The following is a 23585-nucleotide window of genomic DNA, read 5'->3' on the forward strand; positions in this document are numbered from 1 at the left end:
TGTGCCCACTGCCGACGTGCCCATGGATGCAGGCACTGCCGCCCCCGTGGCCTCGGACCTTGAGTCTCGGGGAACAGCCGTGTCTGGGCTGTGTGGGAGGATGCACAGGTGACCAAGGTCCTGGGCCCCTCCCTGGCTACAGGCGCACCTTTACGGGGGGTGGGGGAACCTCCATCCTGGGGGTCCTGGCTGCCTGAGATCCAGAGGGAGGCTGGCGTGTGGAAGGCGATGGGCCCCCACCTCCGTGGGGGGACTTCCTTTCATTTTGAGTGTTTTGCCTGATGAATTGGGTGTCATCTTTGGTATTTACAGCATATTCTTTAAAACACGGTCCTCACATCACCTCCCCCTCTCCTGCAGTCTTTTCAGTAAACGAGTCCCAATCCTGGCTCTGTGCACACGTCCTGGTCAGCTGACCAGAAGGCCACCTGTGGCCCTCCTAGGCATTTTGCGTCCGTCCAAGGACACATTTCAGGTGCGTCGTGCTGAGGCCTGAGCAGATCCCGCCCCACACGCCGGGGTCCTCACTGCTGGGACCCGGGGGTTTCCTGAGCTGGACCCAGAGGTGACGTGGGGAGGCTGGTCCGGCTGACCGGGCCAGGGGCAGGGTTGGGTGACGGGGAGAAGGGCCGTGTGGGGGGACCGTCCAGGAAAACAAAGGTGGTGTGGACGGGGGAAGACTGGGTTCAGGGACACGGGGAAGGACGGAGGTGTGATGGTGTCGATGAGGCAGAGTCGGGGACAAGTTGTGAGGACGGGGCCGAGCTGGCCAGGCACTGCACCTGGGGTCTGCTCCCCTGCAATGCCGGAGGTCCTGCAGACCCCGAGGCCTCGGCACGGGTCCCATTGACTGCCGGGGAGGCGGGAGGACACGTGGGGCGCCCCTGAGCCGGGCTGCGGACACCCGGTGCTTCGAGCCGCCGGGGAGGCGGGGGGACCCCGGGACCGGACAGGGGGCGCCCCGGCTCCTGTGGTTGTTCGGCAAACCTCTGTGGGGGTGCAGAGCCCGGAGTTCAGGGAGCCTCAGAGATGCAGAGGACCCCACGGCACCCGCCATCCACCCCCCAACAGCGGGGATGGCTCTGGCCCACCCGCCCGGCTGTGTGGCCCACCCTCGGGGTGCCGCTGGGGGTCCAGACACGGCAGGTGCTGCTTCTCAGGGGCCGGTAAGGGGTGGCCGGGCAGGAGAGGAGGTAGGCCGGGGGTGCCGAGACCCCGTGGTGGGGGGGGGCGCGAGCAGTGGGGGCTGGCGTCAATCGGTCTCTGGAGGGTCACGGGGTTCCCACGTGGGGCGTGACCCGCAAAGCAGAGCCGGGCACAAAGTGAGAAAAAGGAAGCCCAGAGAGGGTGAGTGACCGGCCTCGGGACACACAGCCAGAAAGTGACATCTAAGACAGGGCTCCAGGGGCCTGAGTCCCACCCCACATAGGCGTTGCTGCTAGGGCAAGACGGGCGGCGGGAAGGAAGCGGGCTCCGTCAGTGACAGCAGCCACAAGGTCGCGCCCATCCCCCCCAACATGCTGCGGGTCTTTGGCCCCATCGCACCCGCCCTCCACTGGCCACCACCTTCTCCGATACGGCCCGCTGCCCGCGCTGGGTTGGCCGGGGCAGATTTATCTCTGCTGTCGTTACCAATAGAAATATGGCCCTGCCCGAGTCACTGTAGTTACCGTGACAGCCGTGAGGGGAACACGCATGATGTATGGGCGACACTCGTGTGGCCAGATGCGCCACGGTCCCCCCTCGGCAGACCTCACAGGGCCACTCTTGACCTTGAACAGGGCCTGTGACCGCAGCAGGGACCCCCCCAACACAAATGGGGGTCGCGTCTCGGTGGCCCCGTGGGGCATCCAGGCCTGGGGTGGCTGGAATGTGGGGTCTTCAGGCGGCAGCCCGCTTGTGGGGGCTGCATCTGACTCAGGGGGGATTGGGGACCTGGCTCAGGGGACGGCTGGGTCCCTGGGCTCCTGGAGGCTAAGGTATGGGTTTGAGTGAAGACAGGGCTCCCCAGTCCTGCCCCCCAACCAACATGTCCCCCTTGTTCCTCTGGCCCATAATTTTTGGCCACTTGTCGGACCCCCCCGCCCCTCCAGGTGGGGCTCTGGTCACCGGAGCCTGGCCCTCCCTTTCTCTTCTCCGCTGTGTCCCTGAACTGCTTCTCGTCCAGCTGCTCTGCAGGAGTCCTGCCTTGCATCATCTGCCGATGGGTTTCTGCCACCCTTCGTTCCGAGCCCCGGGCCCTTCTGGGTCCTTGATTGCCACGAACACCATCTTGAATTGAGGGGCGCACGGTGAAGGTCCCTAGGCTCCAAAGCCACACCTACTGCTGTCCATGTGTCTCTTGTCGCCGGGGATGGTGGGCACTGGCCGGGGGTGCCCCGCACGACCCCTCTGCGTGGTTGCTGTAGCTGGTCTGGAAGCAGGGCGGATCCTTGGAGCCCGGAATCCCAGCAAAGCCTGCGTGGGGCTGCACCGATTTGCTCCCCAAGCGGAACGGGCTGCTCTGGGGACGAGGTTGTGGGATGCGGGGACCCCGGAGGCCACCGATTTCTTGTGCCCCCGGGTGTCCGGGGCCAAGTGCCCAGCCGGGTGCCGGTGGGTGAGGGAGAAGCCGCATCTCACCCAGGAGGCCCCTCTGTGCCTTCTGTGCCCCCACGGGACTCACGGGGAGAGCCCAGCTGTGGCCCGGATGCAGGCAGCCCCCTCCTCAGGCAGGTCTACCACGCCTGACTGTGCAGAAGGGGTAACGGAGGGTCGGGAACCCCCCGTAGCTGCTGTGGAGGGAAGAGGCGGGAAGGGGCGGGAGAGCAGCTTTTCTAGGGTCGGATCCAGGCTCGAGCAGAAGCCCTGTTGGCGGGGGAGGCGCGCAGCTGGCACCCAGGCTGTGCCAGGTGGGGCAGGGGTGCTGGGGTGACCTCTGTCCACGGGGCAGCTCACTCACAGGGCAGACCCCGGGCCGTGCCTCCCCCAGACCCCCTGCCGTGGCTCCTGGTGGGCGGGGACAGAACCTGCTCTGGGCTCTAGGTCCAAGGAGACACGGGCCAGGACAGCTGAGCCCCAGGGCAGCCCCCGGGGCAGAAGGGCAGTGAGGCCTGGGGCCAGGGTCTCCACGGGGGGGAGCTGCCGTCTCTCAGGTCCCGAGGGTGAGTAGAAGCTGATGTGGGGGTGAATCAGGAAGGACAGACGTCTGGGGGCAGAGGGGACGGTGCCTGCAAAGGTGCAGGGTGACAGTGGCCTCACACACCAGCGCGGTGCCAGGCTAAGGTTGGGGGAGGCCGGTGGGGGAGCCAGGCAGAGCTGTGAGCTGGGGGAGCGGGGCAGGGCCTGGGGGGGGGGGCGGAGGCTGCCCTCTGCCTAGACGGTCACACTGGGTGAATTCTTGGCCACTCTGCTCCGTTCCCCTCTGGCCCATGAGACACCACAGTGGGCCAGAGAGACGGTGACCGGATGTGCACGTTCAGCAGGGAAATCCTGGGGCTACAGTAGGTGCCAAATAAGTGTTTGCTGGACGCACAGATGACACAGGATAAGGCAGCCCTCCCGGGGGCCATGTGACCTCCTCGCCATCTGGGCAGTTCCGGAAGCTGGCTCTTTCTAGGGTGCCAGGCCCCAGGCTCCAGTTGAGCAGACACGAACACCGATGCGCACACAACCATGGCAGCACACGCACGAACCCTTGTATGAACACACGTGTTCACACACAAACACGAGCGAATGCTCGTGCAGGCACCCACACTCACACTCATGTGAGCACCATGCACACACATGCACACGCTCGTGCACACGGTACCCTTGGTATACTTGTGCACGCACACAACCGCGGGCACACAGCCACCCGTGCTCATGCACGCGCACTCACGGGAGCACACGTCACCACGTGTGCACCCTTGTACACATGCACACTTGTGCGCACACAACCACTCTGGAAGCACACGCTCGTGCACGCACGTGGTGCAAACACAGGGTGGTGTTGATGCGCGCAGCCCTCCCCCCCCGCCCCACCCCTGCCGCCGACATCTCTGTCTTGCAGCGCCCCCAGCCTGTGCCGGCTGCAGCCCGTGTGCGCGGGTTACACACTGGGGTGTGTTCCGGGTAGATCGTCGTACAGAGAATCGCATGCGTCTCCACGGAGAGAAATCGTACCCAGAGGGTCATCGGCAGCTCTGCTCCTTAAGGGTGGGAAACAGAAGAGACCGAGCTATTTGAGTGGCCGGACCCCGGGCTTCCGGAACAACACCGAGAAGGCCACGTGATGACTTGGTCGGCATTTGTGTCCAGCAGGGACAGTGGGCGTTGCGGGCAGGGGCTGGCAAGGGCTGCACAGATGGGGTCCCGGCCGGGCGGCAAGCAAGGACACCCACCCTCTCAGGCCTCCCGTCCTGCATCCCGGGAGCAAGGTGGGAAAGCAGCTGAAGGGGAGAGAGTCAAGTGTCCCCAGGGGAGCTTCAGCCTGACAGCTGGGCCCCCTGGCAAGGTCCAGGCACCCCAGGCTGGTCCCACTGCCCGGGCTCGTGAGGACTGAGCCTGGTGGGGGACACCGCCCCCGCCCTGGCCCCAAGGCTGGGCAGGGACCGCGGACTTGCCGGCCGCTCCCGGGGAGGCCTTCTCTACCCCAGGCTAAGCATGAGCAGCCGGGAGGCTCTGGGACACCCAGCAAGGACCCCGCTTTGACCCTGTTGACCTCAGGGAGGTCTCTGCTGAGGCCGCCTTGCTGGGGGCTCCGAGAGGCCAGAGTTTCCAGGACTTGGGGGCGTGCACCCCAGCCCCCTTTCTGCCAGGGCCGCGTACTGGGGCCCGGGGCTGGTGGCCAGTGCCAGGCTTCTCTTGGCCGGTCCGAGCAGATGAGCCTCAGAGCAGGGTCCCCCAGGCCCCTGCCGTCTTCCTAGCCTGGCCACAGTTACCCAGTACGTTTGTGGAATGAAAGAACCAAGAGTGACATATCTTCGTCCCTTGTGTGTGGAACGTCCCACCAAGACGTCAAGGGCAGAGGGCACCCTGTGAGTCTGCAGGGACGGAACCTCCCAGAGCACACGGTGCCCTCCACGTGCTGGTACCACATGTCACTGAGGGGCTCCTAGGCCCCGTGGGGGTTTCATGGGGCCCACTAGGTCTGCTCTGTCCTGTAGCGGTCAGGGTGGGCCTCCCCATGGAGGACCAGGGCGGCGTGGGCGCCTGCCCCGAACGCGCGTCTCATGCTCCCCGGTCAGCAGCCCTGGGTTTCATTACCCCCGAGTGCCCCACCCCCGGAAAATACCTCCAAAGTAACCCATCCCTGCCGTGTGATCGTATCAGGACTCTGCGGCTGAAAACATGCCTCGTTCATCTGGTTTCCGTGCTTCCCAGCTGTGTGGGCGTGAGCAGGAGTCAGGTGGACGAGGTCTGGGGACAGAACCCGGTCAGCGCCATCCAGCCCGGCCCTCCTCCGGCCAGACCAGAGGCTGGCTGGCGGGGCGCTGTGGGGTGAGGCGGCCCCGACGCACCGCCGTGGGCCAGGCGCCTGGAAGGAGAGAGCCCTGACGGTGGGGGCGGGGGGGGGACGACTGTCCCCCTCGAACCCATCCCTCTGGCCGTGCATCCATGTGAGCTGGAACTACATCTCCAGCTGGTCCGAAGGGGGCCTCCCAGAGCGCCTAGCGGTGGACCCCTGTCACCCCGGGGGAGGGGGACACCTAGGGTCGGCGGCGGGCAGGCAGGTCACGGCCTGTGGCCGTCCAGCTGGTCCACCGTGGGCACCTTGATTTACCGTCCCTGCCCCTTTAACGGCCTCCTCCGGGCGCGGGCGGCGAGCCCCTCCCTGGCCGGAGCTGCCCCGTGCGGCTGAGCTGGGAAAATCTATTACCGCCGAGTCATTAATCTGGGGCTGCCGCCGCGGGCGCTCCGGGCCCTCTATTTAATGGGCTGCTTCCTGAGCTCAGAGCCGCGCCGCTCGCCTCCCTTGATCAGCTTTGTTTAATTATCAAAATATTTGATGCAGAAAATTGACATTAGTTCTGAAGGTTCTGCCCTGCTCCCCCCGCCCGGCTCCCGGTGACATTGAGTGCCTCGGCCGCTGCGCCCCTCAACTCAAAATAGCAAGTGGCCGCCCAGCCCGTGCGCGACCAGGCGGACACGGCCAGCAGCCAGTCGGGCCCGGTGGGCCCGCGTTCGGGACCCCGACCCGGGCGCCGCAGTTCTGGACCCCCGGGGACGTGTGTCCCCCGCGTCTCTGGTGCCCCGGGGGCCACTCTCATGGGAGCGGCTGGAGCTGGGACTCAGCTTTGCACGGCCACCGTGGAAACTCTGATGTCCCTCTGTCCCCACGCTGCTGACGGCAGGCTGGGCTCCCAGGGTGGGCGCCGCCCGTGTGACCTGCTGTCTGGTTGTTGTTAGGGCCTCACCCGTCTGCAGAGCCCCCGAGGGACCCTCTCGGGCGGGGGCCAGGCTGCCCTGAATAGCTGGGCCCCTCTCCGTGGGACAGGACAGGCCCTCTTGGCCAGCCATGTGGCCAAGGTCTGAGTAGAGGCGGGACAGAGCCCGTGAACACTCTGTTCCACGCCTTTAAGGCTCACGCTTCTCCTTTCCACACGCTGAGCCCAGAGCCCTAAAGGCTCCAGCTCCTGGGCTCCGACTGGAAACAAAGCTGCCCTCCTCGCATTCCGGGCCATGGTGGGGTTGGCTCATCGGCCCCTTCAGGCCTCAGAGCTGGTCTTGGAACTCTGAGTGTGCACGCGTGTGCATGCACGTGCCCTGTGCGTGTCCCGTGTGTCCTAGACACGTGCCTATGCATGCTCACGTGTGCCCATCACAGGCTATAACCCAGGGCAGTTAAAGTCACCCTCAAGGAATCCCCTGCTGCCTGACTTCTGGACCTGGGGCTGTCACCTGTGGGGGTCTGTCTTTGCTTCCGGAGGTCAGTGGCCCCAGAATATGGCTTCCTGGTCCACGTGGTCAAGGTGGGGGTGATGGCAGCCATGGCAGGCTTTTGAGCAGGGGCAGGCACACAGACACATCTGGAGAGCAGTCCAGCTTCACAGCCAGATCAGCAGACCCAAAACTCATTTATTTGCTCACGGTCCCTCAGTCTTGGGCACACTGGCCAGCGTTTGTCCTCAAACGTGGCTTATTTTTAGATGTCAGATAATTTTCAAAACAGAAAGTAGTTTCAAGGTTGAGAAGAAGCCATTATGGAAAACAGTGTTCCAGCTCAGACTCGCGGTTTCACTTGCAATCGGTGTCCCCCAGCAGGGACAGGACACAGGAAGGTGTTGCGCTCAGGGAGGCAGAGCGTGGCCGCGGCCTCAGGTCCACCTGTGGGAAAAGCGGAATGAGCACCGTGCGTGACTTCCCGGCCGCTGGGAGGTGATGGGGCGGCCGCGGTGGCTGGCCCCTCCCGAAACCCCAGGGCTCCTGTCTTTGTGACCAATGCGTGCTGTGCATTTGTGAGTCCGGGAACAGACGACACGGTCCCCTCTCAGGAGCTGGAACCACGCTGCGAGGGGCCCTCCAGGATGCAGCACAGCAAACGAGGATAGCAAGGGGGAGCCCTGTGTTCTGGGGAACAGGAGCAGGGCACTGGGTAGACGAGTTTCCGTCAAAAATATTCCACGGGTCTTTGCTGATTTCTGTGTGAGGGGCCGGGTGGGGCTGCTGTGTGGCTTGTGACCGGGGGGCTCAAGGGAACCCTGATGCCAGGGGAACTCACAGGGCCACGCAGGTGCACAGGGAGGCCTGGGTAGGACCGTCCTGGGCTGCGGGGACAAAGTCCCACAGCCCTATGGAGGTGGACTCCCCCACAGCCAGCAGGCCAAAAGCCTAGGTGCCAGCAGGACGGACGCCCTCCCTCCGGAGCTCAGGGAGGCTCGTGCCCGCCTCTGCCGGCTCCGGAGGCTCCAGGCGACCCTCCGGCCTCTGCTCTGTGGTCACGTGGCCGCCTGCTTCCTGTGTCTCCTCCTCTCCCAGGACACCAGTGGTGGCACTGGGGCCCTCCCTAAACCCAGGAAGACTTCATCTTGAGATCATTAGCTATTTATACCTGTAAGACCCTACTCCCCAGTAAGATCTCGTTCTACAGTGCGGGGTAGATGAACTTGGGGGGACCCCAGTCAACCTGTCCATCTGTGGGAACTGTTTCCTTATTCTCCCCGAGCAGCCAGCCAAGGAAGGACATCAGGGTGATAGGAGGCCGGGACTCTTCCCTCGGAGAGACACGGGTAGCGAATTGTGTGCAGGACGCCAGCCAGCCCCAGAGGGCACTGTCCCGGAGCCGAGTGCCGCGGGGCCTGCGCGGGGACCACGGGACCGTGTGCGAGCTGCATCCATTATGATACACGCATGTGCACGGCGGCCACTGTCCTAAATCTTGGTGGAACTGAGCAGGGGGTAAATGAACACTCTAATAAATAACCATGGTAGTGACCTGCTACCCCCACCCCCGGCCCAGTGGTCTTTGAGCTCATTACTCTGGACGCCGCTTGGAGGCCACGGGCAGGTGACCTCTGTGAATGCTCATGGAGACCCCTGCATTTTTAGTGACAGCACCGTCTGCTCGCTGTGTCGGGGCATCTCAGTGGGCATAAGGGGGGCAGGATTGCCACACGCAGGGAGCCCGCCCCCATCCCTGGGCTGTTTGTCTTTAACTCCTGGAGCGACACCCCCCCCTGCACAGCCTGGTTCCTCCCGGGAGCTGAGGCTGGGGGGCCGTTGTGTCTGCGAGGCAGGCACTGCCCTGGGCAGGGCGGGGGTCTCCAGGCGGGCGTGGGGGCATTTGGGAGACTGTGCCTGTGTGCCCCTGGAAGGGACAGCCCCTGAGCCATCTCGGGGAGGGCTGCCGCTCTGGGCCCCACTGCCCTGGCCGCCCGGACACTCGGGGGTTAAGCCTTCTCGCGCATCAGCGCTGGCGCCCGGGGCGATCACTTTCAAATATATTTGTTTGTGGTCAGAAGTCGTCACAGACCAGGGCTACCGAGACCTTGACTTTTCCCTGACACTTACAATTATTGCCGCCCCGGGGACTCATTTTCTGTGCGGCCACCTGCTGACCCAGCCAAACGTTGGGCCGTCCTGTCGCCTGTACGTCCCGTGCTGTCCTCCTGCGTGGTCCCCCCTCCAGGCCTGCCGCAGCACTTGGGCTCGGAGCCCCCACCACAGAGTCTGCCCCCTTATCCAGCTGTTTTCTCCCCACGCCTGTGCCAGGGCCAGAAGGGACCCCTCCTGGCGCCCCTGCAGCCCCTCCCGGTTAGTGTCACCCTGCTGGGCGGTGGGGGGGGGGTGGGTGCTGAGGAGGGGCAGGAGGGGGGAGGGGCAGATGGGGGGACGGAGCGGTGGGGGAGGGGAAGGGGACAGAATGCCAATCTCTTATCATCTCCCCATCCTGGATGAGGGGTACTCCCCCAGCGCGGCCTGCTCCGGCCCCCCTCCCGTGACATGCTGCTCACCACAATCCCGCACGTCCACATGTCAAGGTGCCCCACGGGCCCGCTCACACAGGGCCCCAGCCCAGGGTGGGGGGGAGGCAGGGGTGCTGTGGCCTGGCTGTCTGTCCTGGGCGGGCAGTGGCCCGGCCTCCCTTTGGACTCTGTGGCCCCCGAGGTCAGTGCTGGTCTCAGTCCCCATGGGACTCACTGCCCAGGGTTTCAGAAAGCCAGGAGACAGATGGCCCCGCTGCCCCCTGCCTGTTCCCCGGGCCAGCCCGGTGCTGGGGGGACAGGTGGAGATGCCCTTTGAGGAGTGTCATTTGGGGAGAGGGTGTCTCCACCCCTCCCCCAGCAGGATGGCAGGGGCCTCAGCTTAATCCGAAGGTGCTCGGACAGGTCTTGTCTGAAAAGTGCCCACCGTCCCCTCCAGTGAGGGGTGTCCCATTGGCCCGTGGGGCAGCCTCCCTCCCCCACCCCATTGCACCGTAGGACCCCTGGGAGAGGGGCTCCCCGCAGCCTTTGCCTGGGGTACTAGGTGACCATGGTGGGGGCAGGGGAGCGACCCCTCCGGGAGGCCGGGCTCCCAGCATCTGCCCACTCCTCCCCCTGCTGTCACCCCTGCACTGCCCCACCCTGGCCGGACCGCTCAGCTGTCCTCAGGAACTGGTCACGCCCTTGGAGACACCAAGCCGCAGGCTTGGCGGGCCGCCAGGGCCTCTGGGGAGAGGGGTGGTCCCAGCCCGCCCTAGTTCCACTGCGGCCCGCAGTCCTGATGGCCCGGCCCGTGGATGGCGCCGTGTCCCCCGTGTCCCCGCAGGGCTCCTTCCCTCACTCCTGGCAGAGCCAGCTGGCTGGCCTTTGCCGCCTGTTCGGATGCTGCCCAGAGTCTCCGGCCCCGCCTCTGCCCGCGTGGGAGCAAGGGCCCCTCCCCCAAGTATGGGACGGGCCCGTCCGCTCTGGGCTGTGGGGACTGCCCGTCCTGAGTGCGGGCCGCACTGGGCAGCTGAGGCCATACGGGCTCCGGAGGTGAGGCAGCAGCCGGGGGGACCCGGCAGGAGGAGCGGCCCTCGGCCGGTGGCAATGGGCGGGCGGTGCCCGCGGGAGACACGGCAGGCGCAGACCCGCGGCTGCGAGCCCGAGCGAGGACGGGACAGGCAGACGGCTGGGCAGAGTGGTGGGCAGCCTGGTGGGCGGTGGGGGGGTGGGGGGTGGGGGGCACCGCTCAGCCTCCAGGACAACGCCCCCGTGGCGCTCCGCAGAGCACGTGAGCCGGGCTGGGCCCCGCACCAGGCACAGTGGGTCAGCGGAGGCGGCCACTCTGTCCCCTGGAGGGTAACCGGGGGCCGTGCTCTGAGACTCTCGGGGGAAGGAAGTCTGTCGTGGGCTGCACCCGGTGCCCACCCCGCCCCCCGCCCCCACTGCCTTCTCTTTGTATCGCTTGGCCTAATGTGTAGCAATCGCCTCCCTCTTGGTGGCTTCAGACAACACATTCAGTGTCTCAGAGTCTCCAGAGGCCCCGGCTCCGGGAATGGCTTCGCTGGGTCACCAGGCTGCGGGGACCTGTCCGCCGGGCTGTGTTCTCATCTGTGGGCTCGGCTGGGGGAGGGACCCACTTCCAAGCCCACTGAGCTGCTGGCAGCCATTTTTTCTCTGTGGTTATAGGCAAACGTCCTCGTTTTCTTGCTGGCCGTCAACCAGGGGTCACTCGTGGAGGCCACCCAGAGCCCCCTGCCCCGTGGGCCTCTCCCAGCACAGCGGCGCCCTGCTCCAGGGCCTGCAGGGGACTGTTGCTCAAGCTCACATGCGTCCTTATCACCTAATGTGACTGAATTGGGGGTGACTGCACCGTCACCTCTGTCACCACCGTCACCTCTGTCACATCCTAGGCTCCAGCTGTGCTTCATGCCAGGGGACGGCTCACGTAAGGCCGTGACTCACAGAGGGGCCACCTTAAGGGTGCCAGTCACTCTGGAGTGTCCCCAGACACCAGACTTGGGGGCAGACGCTGCCACCGCTGGAACTGGGTGTGGGGGTGTGTGGCCGGAGGGTCTAGAGGGAGGTGGGACTGGAAGCAGACGTGACCTGGGAATGGACGCAGAAAAGCTACCCCCAGGCTCCCCCCTCCCTCCAGATGCCACCTCCCCCACAGACAGGCCAGTGCCTGGGGACGTCGTCGGTACATAGTAGGGCAGTGCAAGGAGCTGTTCCAGGTGGAACGGCCATGGTGCCCCGAGGCCCTTTCACCGGTGTGGCCAGCGGTATGTCAAGGACCCGGCTCAGAGGCCCAGAGCTGGGCAGTGGCCGGAACGTTCCCTCGGCCCCCACACTCTCAGGCCAGGGGGAGGTGGTCTGGGGGTCCATCTGCGTCCAACGTCGGGGCGGGGCTTCCTGTCCTCACCCCAGCTTTTCTCTCTGGTCCCAAGCCACTTCCTGGGGCTGCGGCTGGTACAGGTGGGGTCGGGCCCACTGGGGGGTCGGAGGGCTGCAGGGTTCAGGTCCTGAGGGCTCTTAGGGGGCGTGTATGAGAAGGAAGACATGGTGGGGAGACTCCGGGGGGTCCCAAATCAGGCAGACAGTGGAGGAGCCCCTCCTGTCTCCTGTTCTGCCCTGAGGACAGTGTTGGAGGGGTGAACCCTGCCTAGATGCGGGTGATGGGGGCCAGAGCCCTGACTCAGGACAGCAGGTACCCGACGCGGAGGCCGTGGAGGCCAGCGGGGCTCAGGTGGGTGGGCTGGCCCCCAAAACCGGGGTCGTGCCCACGGATGGGCTCTGGAACCGGGCCTGGGTGAGTCCGTATGGATGGAGACGGTATGAGTCTGGGTCCTGGGGCCCCACAGGAAGAGGCCAGCGGGCAGGCCCAGGAGAGTGGGGGTGGAGCCCGAACCACAGGAGGCGGTGGCCTGTGACAGATGTCGCGGTGAGGTGACCGAGGAGAAAGGGACACTGGGTCGTGTGCAGAGGCACCCACTGACCCTGTGAGAGTTAGGGGACAAGGACCTGGGTCCCCAGGGACCAGGGGTGCCTCATCGTATCTTCCTGGGGTGGGGGTGCCTTGTAACTAGAGCTCACAGGGTCCGGGGGCCCACGCGTTCCCAGGCGCGGGGAGCTGGAGGGGTGTAACCGGGCCCCAGGCCAACCCTCCTTGGACCTCGCCGTCCGTGGGGCCATCAGGGCAGCCGTGGGGGCAGCTCCCGGGAGGGGACTCCTGGCTCCTGGTCCCGCCGTCACCAGCCAGTCTCGCCCAGGCAGTCCCTCCTAGAGCTGGTTTTGATTTCTGCTTAAAGTTTCATGGTGCGGGGCCTCCGGGGGGCCGTCTCTTGCCACGCTGATAGAGTCGTGCATATTCGATGAGCGCGTCAGCGTGAGGCTGGAGGCAGCTCCCCGGCTGGCGGGTAATGAGCCCGGCGGGGGGCCCGGGCTGCCCTCATCTGTCACTGCCCGGCTTGCCCGGGACTTCGGATGCACCCCGGGGAGGAGGCCTGCTCGTGCGCCGGCTCCCGAGGTGAGAGGACTCACCCGGCCTGGAAGGGCCCTGATCCTGGAAGCCTACCTGGCTCAACTCGCGGCCCAGCTCTGCCTGGGCTGTGTGACTCTGGCACAGCCCCTCAACCTCTCTGAGCCTCCATGCCCTGAGCTCTGCCATAGGGCCTTTAACGGCACCCGCCTCCCAGCTACATGGTGAGGAGAGAACCAGGGAATCCACACCCAGCCTCAGTCCAGCCCCGACGTGCCGGAACCCAGTTTGGGAAGCGCTGTCCGAATACTGGAGTTCCTGCAAAGCAGAGGAGAAACGGCCTCCCTGACGGGCGGGAGTGCAGCTGCAGGGGGGCGTGTGGAGCCCTGGCAGGACCAGCTCCTCTCTGGGCATCTGGGGGTTTCCGGAAGCCTCCCTGGTGGACCAGGTAAGGGCCCGTCCTTTTCCGCGGCATGGACGGTCTCTGAAGACGCACTGGGAGCCTCTTCTCAGAGGAGCCTCTGGTCTGTCCTGGAGCCCGAGAGTGCCTGTGGCCGAGCGGGGGCGCAGCCCGTTCAGCGGGTGGCGGGTGCCCAGCTGAGGGGCTGTTCTGCGGGAAGGGTCCATGACCTGGGTTCCGATGGGTCTTCAGGCGGGGCAGTGAGTCCCCTCCAGGCAGCCTTGACCCCGTCGGGAAGCGTCTGCCTTTCTGGCGCCAGCAGAAGGTCCGATGGCTTTGGAGCCACTGTGCCTGCCTGCCTACACGCTCACTCAGCTCGCGGTGCCCAGGACCCGCCGTGGCTGCCCTCCCCGGCGTCTTTGGTGAAAACATCAATCCTTGACATTTCTATTCACACTAAACGCTTTCCGCTCTGTCCCCAGGCTCTCCCTCCGCGAGGTGACACCATGGGTGGAATTAACACACTTGCGCTGGCCCAGACGGTGTCCGGGGCGGCCTTGAGCAGGGATGGGCCGTGACCAGGTCTGGGGCCAGTAATGACTGAGCGGGCCCGGGCTCCTCCCTACCCACACCTGACTCGTGCCCTGCGGCTCCCCTCTGCACCCGCCATACCCAGCCAGTGTGTGTGGGGTGGGTGCGGAGGTGAGTGTGTGGGTTGAGATCTGGCAGGTCCTGGGAGGTGGTGGGGCCCTTTCTCTTTCTTTTCGAGGCCAGAGAACCCTACAGTTTGGGGTCCAGAGAGAGCACCGGGCGTCTGGTCCAGCCTCTTCCCGTGGGAGGAGACGGAGCCAGGCCTGCAGAGGGAAGCTGTCCCCCCAGGGTCACAGAGCCCTGTGGGTGCCGCTCGCTGCTCCAGGGAAAGTGTGCTGGCGGGTGGGCGGTGTCCCGGGATCTGCCGGCTCCCAGGAGCCCAGTGAGAGGGGAATGGGACCCACCTGGGGTGGGGGCTGGAGGGGCACCAGGCACCCACCCTACCGGGCCCGAGGCCACGGCCATGGCCATCCTCGGAAGCCCCTGTCTGTCCCCCACGCTCTCCACGCTCCTGTCTGTCCCCCTCTCTCTGGTCAGCACGGCTCTGGACAGTGGCCCCACACCCTGTGGAGTGCTCCCCACAGCGGGACAGCCTGAGGACATCTGTGAGGTTTCTTGTAGCAGAAGTCGGGACCCGGGACGGGGAGTGTCTGAAACAGGGTGGGGCCCGGGCTTCCTGCCCGTGGGTCCTGGGGGACCCACCCGGAACTGGGAGAGTCTTTGGTTCGCTGAGGCTGCTGCCCTCGCTGGCGCCCTCTGAGGGTGTCCCCGGCAGCCCCCCACCCCCCGAGGTGGCCCCAAGCCCTCCCTGCCCTGCTCTCAGCTTGTCTCCAGGAGGAGTGGGTCCACGCCTCCCTGATGAACTGGAGGACAGCCACCCGTAGTGCGGCCACTTCCTCTGCTCCCTCCGGGGGTGTGTCTGAACGTCCTGGGCGGCCGTAGCAAAGTGCCACCTACTTGGTGGCCTCAAGCAGGACAGATCTTTGCTCACGGTGCTGCAATTTGGAAGTTGGAAATCAAGGTGTGGGCGGGACCCACTTTCCCTAAAGGCTCTAGGGGACAATCTCTCCAGCTGCTGGTGGCCCCAGGTGTCCCTGGGCTTGTGGCCGCATGGCTCCGGGGTCCGCCTCCTTCTCCCCGTGTCTGCGTGTCCCCTTTTGCGAGGGGACGGCCCTGACCCACTGTGACCCCATCTTAACCCGATCACTTGTGCAATGACTCTGTCTCCACCGCAGGCACGTTCACGGGTACCTGGGGGACGGGGGGGCGGGGCTTCAGGGTGTCTTTCCAGGAGACGTGCTTTGGCCCGCCACAGGGAGCTTGCCGAACCCCCCGCCACACGGGAAGGGGTGCCCCTGATGGAGGAAGTCGAGCGGGTGCTGTTTGGGGCAGAACGTACCCGGAGAGGCTCTGGGGGGTGGCTGGCAGCAGGGGGTGTCCCGGGAACTCCCAGGCCTCGGGGCGTCTGTGGGGAGGACGGGGGTGGGGCACAGTGCTGACTTGCACGCGGGGCCTGCACTTGGGGGGAGAGCCAAGCTCTCCAGTAGCCTCTGAGGCCTCGTGTCCTCGCCTCCTTCCCGACATTCTGGCCAAGGGGGTGGACCCAGGAGATAAAATGCAGGATGCCCAGTCACTTGAGTCTCTCGGGCACGAGGATGCCCCGGCATGGCCCGGGACATACTTACACTCTAGCTCATTCCGGTTCAGTGTTCATCCCAAGCCCAGATGCCGGCATCCTGTTTCTCCAGCAGCCCCGGCCCAGATCTTCGCCTCGCAGAGGGCTCAGAGCCGCTCCCGACCCCGCTCCGCCCCATTCAGCCCGGTGGCAGGGCTCCCGCGGGCCCGGGACCGCAGGGAGGGGGCGCCTCACCCCTTCCACGGCCCGGGGCCAGCGCACCGGAGGCCGTGGCCGGGCCGCGTGGACGGCCCCCTGGGGGGCCCCGCGCCCGTCGAGGTCTGGGTGCTGCCTGCCCGCTCGCCCGCTGGACCTGTGGGCTCGCCGGGCCCCACTCCCCCGCCCGCCGGCTGCCCCGGCCGAGAGGCCCGCCGCGGGCAGGACGGGGCAGCCCCCCGCCGGGCCGGCAGGGCCTCCGTGCAGGCGCCACAGGAAGGCCTCGGCTGCTGCTCGGGTCCCTGAGCCGAGCTGGTTCCTGAGCCACCGCGGCTGATCCGTGGAGGCCGGACCGTCTCCAGGAGAGAAATATGGAAGCAATTACTCTGAGAGCCGTGGTTTGAGTAATTCCCAAAGAGACACCAGGCCTGGTCCTTTCGAAGCCTGGTGCACGGCGCCCTAATGAAGCAATTAAGGCAAAGATCCTCCGACTTTGATCTCGATGGGGTAATTTTTACAAAAACATCACGGAGTGATAGATACCCATAACTCAGGGTCCTTAATTGTACTTAATTTGTTTGGAATACGAATGTGCATTTAATTAAAGCCCAGCTCGGCCCGCATGCTTCAACCAGGGCTGTCAAAGAAAATTAAGACCCAGTTTGCTTTCAAAGTTACTGGTTTTTATCAGGCAAGGACAGCGGTCTTCGAACAGAAGGTTAGAGATAATTAGGCCGAGAGCTACAGCCGCAGAAAGTGGGGAGAAGGCACCACTGAGCGGAGGGGGTGGGGAGAAGAGAGACGTTGCGGGGCGGGGGCTTGGGGAGGGGGTGGGCTGGAGGTGGGGACGCGTCCCCGGCTGGGGTCCGCCCAAGGCCAGGCCGGCAGGGCGTCCGGCCCTCGGTGCTGTCACACAGGACCTGACTCCCGTGCGCCCGGGCCCATCGCTCTGGGAGGGCTGTGAGCGCCCCGCCCACTCCTCAGATAAGACATGGACGAGTCGAGGCACAAGCGAGAGCCTGAGGTCGTCCATGGTCACACGGGCCCTCCCCTCCGTCCGGCACATCCCACGGTGTGGTCTTGCCCGGCCTTGGATGTCTGGCCGCCAGTGGATCCCTGGGGGCGCGTGGGTGGGGAGCCAGGTCCGTGGGGTTTCGGGGCGGTTGAGGGGAGGCAGGGAGGGAGACCACCCCTCCCCTCTCTCATCCCAGACTTCCCCCGGTGCCCTGGGGGGGACGGTCCAACCCCAGCCCGGTCGTGGCAGGGTCCGCGGGCCGGGCACCAGCTCTGGAGCCCTCAGCTGTGGCGCCCCCGCTCGCTTCCCAGCTAGCAGGGAGATCAGTGTCCCCGGCTCCCGCCCCGTGTCCTCGGGGTGCAGTGTGCCTCTCCTCAGTCAGGTCCCTCTCGGGCTGCCATTCAGGGGCCTGTTAGCAGCCGTCTCTTTCAAGCATCGAGAGGTCAAGTAACTTGCTCAAAAGACCCAGCTAGCGACTGGAGAGGATCCATTCAAACCCGGAGTCCCGGAGCGCCCCCGTGTTGCTGCCTCGGGGGGAAGGGGGCTTGGTGCTGGGGGTCCTGGAGGGGCTGGCCCTCCAGGCCTGTGGAAGGACACTGCGCTTTGCTGGGGGCGTCTGCCTGGCCAGGCGGCTCCTTGTCGCTGTGACCCCTGAGCACCGACTCCCCGGACCGCTCTTCCTGGAAGCGGATCGCTTATCTGTCTGTCCTCAGGGGTTGCTGCCTTGTTGGGGGCACCTGCCTGTCAGATGCGGGGGTGTTGTTGGCGGTGAACCCCAGGGAGATGCGGCGGGCACCTAGTGACCTACAGACACACAGCCAAGTCTGGGGGGCGGAGATGCCCCCAGATCCCAGGACTCCCGGCACCGAGCACCAGGCTGCCGTGGGGCGTCCAGGGGCCACTGTGGCGCGGCCCTGGGGCTGGGCGTGAGCAACGAGGACCCTCTCCCCCTGTTCCAGTGGCCGAAGCCTGAGACCCAGGCGTGGGGGGTCTTGTTCCCTCTGGGGCTCAGAAGGAGGCTGTTCCCCAGCTGCTGGTGGTTTGCCCGCCGTCCTTGGAGATCCTGGGGTGTAGACGTGCCTCCCCGTCTCTGCTCCTTCGCATGGTGCTCCCCTCTGTGTGCGTGTCTCATTTCCCCCTTTTAGGACACCAGTGAGCCGGGATTAGGGGCCACTCCACCCCAGTGCGGCCTCATCTCAACTGATTACATCCGCAAGGACACTGTTCCCAAATAAGGTCCCATTCTGAGGTCCTGGAGGTTAGGACGGGATCGTGTGGCACGGGGGATGTGGTTCAGCTTCTGGTGAGGTCCCCACGGGTCGGTGGGAGATTAAGTGAGCCGGTGTGTGTCGCACAGACACTCGGAGTTGCTGACCCAGGGACAGAGGCCCGGCAGGCGTCCTCGTGAGTGGTTTCCCTCTGCCAGGCATCACTGTGCCTCCGACCTGCAGCGTCTGTGGAGCGGGGCCTCCTCTGGCACCTGTGACCCTCCTCCCAACGCCTGTGTCCCTCGTCCCAATGCCTGTGTCCCTCGTCCCAACGCCTGTATCCCTTGTCCCAATGCCTGTGTCCCTCGTCCCAATGCCTGTGTCCCTCATCCCAATGCCTGTGTCCCTCCTTCCAACACCTGTGACCCTCCTCCCAATGCCTGTGCCCTCCTTCCAATACCTGTGTCCCTCATCCCAATGCCTGTGTCCCTCCTTCCAACACCCGTGTCCCTCATCCCAATGCCTGTGCCCTCCTTCCAATACCTGTGTCCCTCATCCCAATGCCTGTGCCCTCCTTCCAATACCTGTGTCCCTCATCCCAATACCTGTGCCCTCCTTCCAATACCTGTGTCCCTTGTCCCAATGCCTGTGTCCCTCGTCCCAATGCCTGTGTCCCTCATCCCAAAGCCTATGACCCTCGTCCCAAAGCCTGTGTCCCTCCTTCCAACACCTGTGTCCCTCATCCCAATGCCTGTGACCCTCCTCCCAATGCCTGTGTCCCTCGTCCCAATGCCTGTGCCCTCCTTCCAATACCTGTGTCCCTCGTCCCAATGCCTGTGTCCCTCCTTCCAACACCTGTGACCCTCCTCCCAATGCCTGTGTCCCTCGTCCCAATGCCTGTGTCCCTTCTTCCAACACCTGTGTCCCTTGCCCCAATGCCTGTGTCCCTCGCCCCAATGCCTGTGTCCCTCCTTCCAACACCTGTGTCCCTCCTCCCAATGCCTGTGTCCCTCGTCCTAATGCCTGTGTCCCTCCTTCCAACGCCCGTGTCCCTCCTTCCAACACCCGTGTCCCTTGTCCCAATGCCTGTGACCCTCCTCCCCACGCCTGTGTCCCTCGTCCCAATGCCTGTGCCCCTCCTCCCAACGCCTGTGTCCCTCCTCCCAATGCCTGTGTCCCTCCTCCCAACAGGGCTGAGGGTCAGTGGATTGAATGGTGGCACAGTCCACCCCCGTGGCCGCCATTTGTCCGTGCACACCTTGTACACGCGTCCAGATGACGGCAGCAACCTGTTTATGCTTCCGCCCGACGTGGTGCAATCACCTGTTGGAAAAACAGAGACTCCTTTCCCCGTCCCGACAGGGGACGGAACCCCCACAGTGTGGACCCACTTCATCCCGGGCAGCGCTAGCTTCTCTTCTGGTTGGGCTGTGATATATCTTTTGCACAGTTTTGAGGAAGTATTTGCCCGTGAATATTTTGTAGAGCACAGAATAAATTGTCAAGCACACAGGCACACGCACATGCATGCACCAAGGCACGCACACGTACAGACACACGCACTTGCCTGCTGTCCCTGTGGGAGGAGGGACACACGTGCACGCATACATGGGCACACACAGGCACATACATATACACACACGCATGCACACGAGCACACAGGCACATGGACACTCACAGGCACACGCACATGCTCACACGCATGCACACACATGCTCATGCACACACGCATGCACACGGGCACACACATGCACATGCACACGCACGTACACACATGCACACAAGGCACATGCATGCTCATGCACACACATGCTCATGTGCACACATGTGTGCAAACACACACACTCACACAATGCTCATGCACACACGTACACACGTGCACACATATGCACATGCATGTACACATGCACACACGCTCACGCACACAGTGCACACACATGCTCATGCACACACGTATGCACACGTGCACATGCATGCACATGCACACACATGCACACAAGGCACACACATGTTCGTGCACACACATGCACGCACTCACAAACATGCACACTCTCACACAATGCTCATGGACACGTGTACACACATGCACACATATGCACACATGCTCCTACACACGTGCACACACACCTGCACACGCACACACATAGAAGAGAGCATGTGACTGCATGCTGGCTGTAACCATGCTTCCCATCACACTCACCAGGCACAGCCCGTGTTTACGCCCACCCTCTGTTTCTCACTCTGTTCCCTTTGCCCACCCCGCGTCTCAGTTGGTGGACGTTCTCTCCCCGGTCGGGCAACTTGAACTAACGTAGCTAACGTGTCTGGTCCTCAGTGGCCCTCCTTTTGTCTCGTTTGGGCTGCTGTGGCTCCCCGCTGATTCTCACCGTCCTCTGCGGAAGCACCAGCACGCACACGGGCCCAGGTTCCAGCCGCATGTCCCCACGGCAGCCACAGCCTGACGTCGCCTTCGGATGTGGCATCGGTCGCTTCCACTGGGGCATGCTGGCTGGCACGCGGAGCCACGCTGTCTGTCTCAACTTCAGTTCAGCGGAGCCGCTGACGTGCCAGCTGGTGGCCGCGTCTGAACCGCAGCCTCGGAGGGCAGGGACGGCAGGTGAAGGCTCCGGGAGCGCGTTAGCAGGTGTCAGAGCGGGAGGAGCCCTCGACCCTGGGCCCTGGAACCGTCCATTCGCGACCCGTCACATCGGTCACGTCCTGAGGGCCGGGGCCCAGCTGTTCCGGGTGCAGAGGCCCAGCGGGCACTGTAACTGAGGTCCCCTGGGCCCAGGGGGCGGCGGTGACACGGCAGAACAAGGATCCACAAGGGCGCGGCGCGCCGTGCTTGGGGGCAGCGGCACCGTGAGCGGCGCGTGATGGGGGTGGGGCCCAGCGCCGCCCGCAGACGGGGAGCTGCCCGGAGACGGCGGTGGCAGAGCCCAGGGAGGCAGCCAGGACCAGACGTGGTGCCACTTCCCAGGTCAGCGTGCCCCAGGTGGCCCAGGGGTGGCCTCTGGTCTGGGAAGGTAAGTCACGTGGCAGAGGTCACAGGAATCGCCTTGGCCTCCTGTGCAGGGGACGCCCTCCCCCGGCTCATCAGCATCTCCGGCCCCGGGCCCAGCCCGCATCCTTCCCTCAGGCCCCCCGTCCCCACCGCCCGCTACGCCCCGGCTCGTGCAGGCACCCGCCAGTGCGCCCCCTCAGCAGCGTCCGTCCACACCGCCAGCCGCCTCTCATCCGCACGGAGCGTACAACCAGGCCTGGCGCTGGCCGTTTGCTCAATGACGGCTTCCTGCGCTCTGTCCCGGGACCCTCCTGATTAGAGCCGGGACGCTCTAATTTGCCTCCGGCTCGTGACAAAGTGCAGTTCGGAGCCACCTATAAACCAAGCCTGGGGTTGGTGTCTCCAGTCGAGGGTCACGAGGAAGTCCCCGCGAAGCTGTGGGCGGGATGCCGAGGCGGCCGCCGCGCGTCAGGAGTGGGGTGCAGGCGCCCACGTCCCCGGCCAGCTCGAGCTCCGGGATGCCGTTCCCGCGTGACCGGGGACCGCTGCCTCCACGCTCGCCGCCCCCCCGCCCCCCCCCCCGTCCCGGCCCCAGGTGGCCCCGTTGGCAAGGAGCAGCGGGGGGTGGGCCGCCCGGCATTCACGGTCTGCACTCGGCCTCGGGCGCCCCAGGAGCCGGGAGCTGGTCCTCGAGACGACGACCCGGCTCCGCCCCGCGACTCCTGCTCCGGCGTCTCCAGGATTCCACGTGGCATCTCTACCTGTCACCAGGACCGCCGATGCCGGCACGTGTGCTGGTGATGAGGTCGGCGGAGCCGTGGGCACCGCGGCCCAGAGCCACCCACGGCGGGACACGGGCGCAGCCCGGCTGGGGTGGGGGGCGGTGCACCGTGCCGCCCCCGTCGAGGGGGGGCCGCTCCGGTCTCACGGCGCGCTGGCCGCGCGGGGAGCTCAGATGCCTCTTCCACCCCTGCGGGATCCACGCTCCACGCGGCCCCGAAACCTCACCCGCGCGTCCGGTCCCTGCGTTTTCATGGGTTTATCGCCCACCTGCTGGCGCACACGGGTCTCGTTAGGTCATCCAGTTTGAACTTGCCGGTTTCCCGACACCAGGACGGGTCGACGCGGTGTCGCGGTCGGGTAGAGCGGCGTGACGCCCTCAGGGACCTCTGGTGGCTGAGACCCGTGTGGGTCAGATCACAGCAGGAAGCGGGAGTTAACGGGGTCCGGGGCAGGGCAGCAAAGGTGGGCGTCGCGGCTGCCGGCTGGAGGCCGAGCCCACGCGGGTGCACGCTCACGTGGCCCGTCACCTGCGGTTTCGTGGTCTTCCCTGCACACCTTCCGCGTCGGGGGAAGCGCCTGCACGGGGTTCACTGCCTGATTGGGGGTCAGACAATCCAGAGCATCGGTGCCCGACTGTGAACGACGCCCCCCCCCCCCCGGAAGGGGCCACCCGACAGCATCTGGAGATATTTTCAGTTGTCACAAGGGGTAATGAGTGACACTGACATCTAGCGGGGCTGGGGTCAGGACGCTGCTGAGCACCCTGCCGCGCAAGGACAGCCCCCACCGCGGAGAACGGTCCGGCCCCACTTGTCCGCGGTGACACTTGGCCAGCGTCATTCTCCCAGACCCGTCTGCCTTCTGCACGCCCAGGTGACAGGGGTCACCACCCCTCAAGAGGCAGACACTGGCCGTAATCTCTGTCTTTCCCGGTCACGTGAGGTTGCTCCTGCTTCCCACTCATGGGCACAGAGAGGTCCCTGGGGGTGAGACAGCTGTTTTGGGCACAGGCACAGAGGGCAGGTCGGAGGGTTTCGGGGACAATGTTTCAGGGTCCTTCCCCAGGTGCCTTAAAGCTGGGGCTCAGACTGTGAACCCCAGGGACCCGAGAGAGAGGTGTGACTCCCCATGGCGACGGCCAAGGCGGGGAGGTGTCCTGTGGCACGGAGCGGGTCACATTTTGCTTGGTCTTTGTTTTATCCCCAGAGATGCCACCGTTGAGCAGCCCAGACGAAGGACACCGTAAGTTTAGCTGTGACTCCGTCCACCGTCCAGGCACCGTGGGCTCCACTGCCAGCGGCCTGGTCACGGCCACTTCCCTGGAATGGGGAACAGGGCACACCACGGCGGGGAGGGGGGTCGGCTGAAACGGCCCCTCCCCATGGATGTCCAGGCCCCGGTGCCTGGAGGCTGTGGATGGCACAGTCTCCGAGATGGGATTAGCTCAAGGATCTTGAGACGGGAGATGGTCCCGGATTCCCCCGGGGGTGGGTGTGTGTGTCCCAAATGCCACCTGGTGTCTCATGGGGGGGGGGGGGGGCGGGACGGCACAGAGGAGGGCCCTGTGGATACGGAGCAGAGGCTGGGTGACATCCGCAGCCCCCGGAAGCTGGAGCAGGGGAGGATCGGACCGTCCTCTGGAGCCTCCGGAGGGAGCGCGTCCCCACCGACACCTGGACCGCGGCCCAGGGACGCCGGGTTTGGACTCCAGGCCTCCAGAACCGGGAGAGAAGAAACTTCTGCTGTTTTCAGTGGTGCGCGAGGGGCCGTACATCCCAGCGGCCCCAGGAGACCAACTCGGGGAGGCCTGGCCCCGGGGTCCTGCCCTGCAGAGGACAGTGACGGGCTGCATGGGGTGGACGCTGAACCGAGTTTCCCCCCCTCCCCGTGCCCCGTGCTCCTGTCCG

General features: G+C 65.3%; 1 long non-coding RNA gene across 1 annotated transcript; it reads left to right on the forward strand.

Moving 5' to 3' along the window:
• Window positions 1-459: 459 nt before the first annotated feature.
• LOC128312361 (uncharacterized) lies at window positions 460-23550 on the forward strand. The gene is made up of 3 exons (XR_008291522.1): window positions 460-565; window positions 22885-22920; window positions 23278-23550. It is a non-coding gene; the product is annotated as an uncharacterized LOC128312361 (long non-coding RNA).
• Window positions 23551-23585: the final 35 nt, after the last annotated feature.

Source organism: Acinonyx jubatus, chromosome C1, assembly GCF_027475565.1.
Source record: "Acinonyx jubatus isolate Ajub_Pintada_27869175 chromosome C1, VMU_Ajub_asm_v1.0, whole genome shotgun sequence".
NCBI classification, from domain to species: Eukaryota; Metazoa; Chordata; class Mammalia; order Carnivora; family Felidae; genus Acinonyx; species Acinonyx jubatus.